Source organism: Lipotes vexillifer, unplaced genomic scaffold, assembly GCF_000442215.2.
Source record: "Lipotes vexillifer unplaced genomic scaffold, Lipotes_vexillifer_v1.1 scaffold685, whole genome shotgun sequence".
NCBI classification, from domain to species: Eukaryota; Metazoa; Chordata; class Mammalia; order Artiodactyla; family Lipotidae; genus Lipotes; species Lipotes vexillifer.
This window is the reverse complement of record NW_006771436.1, coordinates 8,900-13,549: the sequence shown is the minus strand read 5'-3', so window position 1 is coordinate 13,549 and position 4,650 is coordinate 8,900. Positions and strand designations below refer to the sequence as shown.

General features: G+C 47.3%; 1 pseudogene; it reads left to right on the top strand.

The window, feature by feature from the left end:
* LOC103071974 (60S ribosomal protein L32 pseudogene) lies at nucleotides 1-407 on the top strand (annotated as a pseudogene).
* The last annotated feature ends 4,243 nt before the right edge of the window (nucleotides 408-4,650 follow it).

The following is a 4,650-nucleotide window of genomic DNA, read 5'->3' as shown; positions in this document are numbered from 1 at the left end:
ATGGTTGCCCTCAGACTCCTCGTAAAGCCCAAGGTTGTCAAAAAGAGGACCAAGAAGGTCATCAAGCACCAGTCAGATCAATATGTCAAAATTAAGCAGAACTGACAGAAATCCAGAAGCATTGACAACAGGATGCACAGGAGATTCAAGGGCCAGATCTTGATGCCCAACATTGGTTATGGGAGCAACAAGAAAACAAAGCAGATGCTGCCCAGCAGCATCTGGAAGTTCCTGGTCCACAATGTCAAGGAGCTTGAAGCGCCGCTGTTGTGCAACAAATCTTACTGTGCTGAGATTGCTCACAACATCTCCTCCAAGAACCACAAAGCCATTGTGGAAAGAGCAGCCCAGCTGGCTATCACAGTCACCAATCCAACACCAGGCTACGCAGCAAAGAAAATGAATAGGGGCTTCCCTGGTGGCGCAGTGGTTGAGAGTCTGCCTGCCGATGCAGGGGACACGGGTTCATGCCCTGGTCCGGGAAGATACCACATGCTGTCGAGTGGCTGGGCCTGTGAGCTATGGCCGCTGAGCCTGCGCATCCGGAGCCTGTGCTCTGCAGCGGGCAACGCCACAGCAGTGAGAGGCCCGCATACCGCAAAAAAAAAAAAGAAAAGAAAAAGAAAATGAATAGATTGCTCGCGTGCACATTGTGTTTGTGTTAATAAAACCATGAAACTTGGCCAAAAAAAAAAAATCTGTGTACTGATTTATTTAAGTAATCTACTTTCCAATTGTGATTTTCTCTTTCCTATAGATTCTTGCTTCTTTTCTATTTAGAGAAGACCTTTCAATATTTCCTTTAGAACAGGTTTAATATTGCTGTATTCTATTAGCTTTTGCTTGTCTGAGAAATTCTTTATCTCTCCTATTTTAAATGATAATCTTGCCAGGTACAGTATCCTATATTGCAGATTTTTCCCTTCAGGACTTTGAATATATCTTGCCACTCCCTTCTGGCTTGCAACATTTCTGTAGAGAAATCAGCTGATAGCCTTATGGGGGTTTCCTTGTAATTAACTCCTTGTTTTCCTCTTGCTGCCTTTAGAATCCTCCCTTTATCTTTCACTTTTGCCATTTTAATTATAGTATATCTTGGTGTAGGTCTGTTTGGGTTCATCATGTTTGGGACCCTTCGTGCTTCCTGTACCTGGATACGTTTCCTTCTTTAGGTTTGGGGAGTTTTCAGCCATAATTTCTTCAAATACATTTTTGATTCCCTTTTCTCTTTCTTCTCCTTCTGGGATCCTTATTATGTGTAGACTGGCGTGCTTTATATTATCCCATAGGTCTCTTATATTGCTTTCATTTTTTTTTCATTTGGCTTTCTGTCTGCTGTTCTGATTGGGTGATATCCATTATTCCAACTTGCAGATCACTTATTCGTCCTTCTACATTATTCAATCTGCTACTTATTGCCTTAAACTCAGCTTTCATCTCAGCAAATAAGTCTTTTAATTTGTCTTGGTTCCTCTTTATAGTTTCAGGTCCTTTTTACAGTAATCTGCATTTCTATCAATAGCCCTTCTTAATTCCTTCAGTATTTTCAGTATCCCCTTTTTAAACTTGGTGTCTATTAGACTGAACAGGTCTGTTTCATTATTTGTTCTTTCAGGGGAATTCTCTTGATCTTTTTGGTACAAGGGCCTCTCACTGTTGTGGCCTCTCTCATTGCGGAGCACAGGCTCCAGATGCGCAGGCTCAGCGGCCATGGCTCAGGGGCCGTGGCTCAGGGGCCTAGCCGCTCTGTGGCATGTGGGATCTTCCCGGACCGGGGCACGAACCCATGCCCCCTGCGTCGGCAGGCGAACTCTTCAACCACTGCGCCACCAGGGAAGCCCTCTCTTGATCTTTTAATTGGGAGTGGTTCCTCTCATTCTTCATTTTACTTATATTTCTCTTATTCTATGAGTTTAGTAGAAACAATTATCTACTGTGGTCTTTGAGGGCTATTTTTATGTAGAAGTGTCCCTGTGTAGCTTGTGTGAGTTTAATATTTTTGGTGCAAGGGCTGTTTTTTAGTATGGATGGCTGCCCCATCTTTCCTCAGTGCCTGCTGGCTGTTATCCCACTGACGGGCATATGACTGATGTTGTGGTGAACAGAGTAGGTGTTGGATGTTGAACGGGGCCTCCTCTTTGCTCTGTGGTTGTTACAGCCCTGCTGGGGGCAGGGTCTGCTCCCTAGTTGTTGGCATAGAAGCCCCAGATCCATTTCTAAATTGCAGTATGATGTAGGCAGGATTGGAGCACTCCCACTGGAAGAGAAGCCACTGAGTATTCCTCCATCGGAGCTGTCCATCGAGGAGTGCACTCTGTGATGTCACCTGTCACCCACTGCATGAGCTCACAAAGTACACTGTTGTGCACACCACCCTCGGCCCCGCCTCCACTGTGGGAATGCAGGCTATCAGTCCTGGTGCCCCTCAGGTGCTGTGATCACAAAGCCACCAGCACAGATCCATAAGCGTCAATCCACTGAAGTCAGGTACCAGGACCACAGCAGTTGCGCACCTGGACCTGCCATGGGAGCTAGGGAAGTAGCCCAGACTCTGGCCCCACCTCCACGTGCATGCAGGCACAAAGCCCACAGCTGCTAAGGCCAGACCCGTCCCAGCCACAGGAGCACCCGTTGTCCACTCGGATGTCCCACAGGCACTGAGTTTACAAAGCAAGCAGCAGTGCTGTGGATCACATGCCATGGGGGGAAGGCTCTGCTTTCAGCCCCGCCTCCGCGTGTGGGCAACCTGCTGGTGCTTGCATGCTCCCAGAGCTCATAGAGGTGGCAATAAGAAAGAGGCTGCTATGGCAAGCCCCACCTCCCACTTCACTTATGCATTAACAATGGGGTTTCAATGGCGGCACACGCTGGCCGTAAGCATGCCAAAAGTGAGGTTGCAATGGAGGGTCCTGCCCTTCTCTTAGAGGGCCTCTTAACAATGGCACTTCACTTCTATGGTGGACCAGGCTTCTTCCACATACACTCCTGGTTGCAGCCCTTACCACACTCCAGGCCCTTCAGGCTGCCTCCGCAGGGCTAACCCCAGTACTCTCCCTAGGTCTGTCCTCTGAAGCCCAAGTTTTAGCAACCAGCCCTCACATGTATTACTAGCAGGTCCACATCTCGGACTGGCGACTTCAGCAAGGCAGCACGGATCCTCTGTGCCGGTCTCTCTCTGTTCTGCCTGCTGCAAACCAGCTTCTACGCTCTCCTCCAAGCCTCTGAAGCTCCCTTTCTGTCCTAGGTGATCTCTCCACCAGTGCGTGGACTTCCCAGGGTACGAGAACCTTTCCTCTTTCATAGCTCTCTCCCAGGGGCACAGGTCCTATCCTGCTTGCTTCCTTTTTTTTTTTTTCTTTCATCCTACCCAGTTACATGGAGATCTTCCTCGCACTTCTGTGTGTCTAAGGTTTTCTGCCAGAATTCAATAGGTACTCTGTGATAACTGTTCCACATGTAGATGTATTCATTATGTATTTGTGGGAAAAGGTGAGCTCCACATCGTTCTATTCCACCATCTTGATCGGAGCCTCTGCAATTCTTCCTCAGAGATGAGAAGGGAAGGAGGGAGGGTTGTTGGGCCAGACTAACAATAGTGGTGGCTTGTGGGGGAAAGACGGGAAGTGAAATGTTTAACCAACAACTCATCTTAACCATCTCATTCCTGGACTATACTGGTCTCACTCCCTCTGGTCTCTTCTCCCTCCAATCCATTTTGCAAGGACAGCCAGATTATTCTCTACTACTTAATCCCTCGTCTCTCCTATGCCAAACAAAGCCTTTAATGGCAACCCACTGCATTGAAACTAAAGTCCAAACTTTGAAACTTATAATTCAGTACTCTTTTAAAATAAATGTATTTTATTTTTGGCTGTGGTAGGTCTTTGTTGCTATGCACGGGCTTTCTCTAGTTGCGATGAGCGGGGGCTACTCTTCATTGCGGTGCGTGGGCTTCTCATTGCGGAGGCATCTCTTGTTGCAGAGCACAGGCTCTAGGCACGCGGGCTTCAGTAGTTGCATTGTGTGGGCTCAGTAGCTGTGGCTTGCAGGCTCTAGAGTGCAGGCTCAGTAGTTGTGGCACACGGGCTTAGCTGCTCCATGGCATGTGGGATCCTCCCGGACCAGGGATCGAACCTGTGTCCCCTGCATTGGCAGACGGATTCTTAACCACTGCACCACCAGGGAAGTCCCAAATTCAGTACTTTTAATGAAATGATCACAAGCTAACTTTCCAACCTTATTTTCTACTCTTCCTTAATGTGTACTCAACTACAATCAGCCAGATGGATACTGACCACTTCCCTAGTCCCATATTTCAACTTTTCATCATTATGTTGTGTTTCATTCCAGAATTCCCTACATATTCCACCTTGGTTACCTATCCTTTCAGGCAATTCCTCTTTCTTCATGATGCCCTCCCTTTATGCTTAGGCTTCCCTGAACATACACAGCTCTTAGTTTATCTTTTCAAGCAGGCATGTTTACTCACAAAGTGGTTGGTGGACTCCTTAAAGACAAGGATGGTGCCAAGGCATCTATTTCCCTTCACGGGACCTAGGAGAGTGCTATGTGTATGCTCATTCGACGTTAGGTACAGTTGGCAAGGGACAGTTTGTCATACTACCTAGAACAGATTCAGTGCCTTAACCT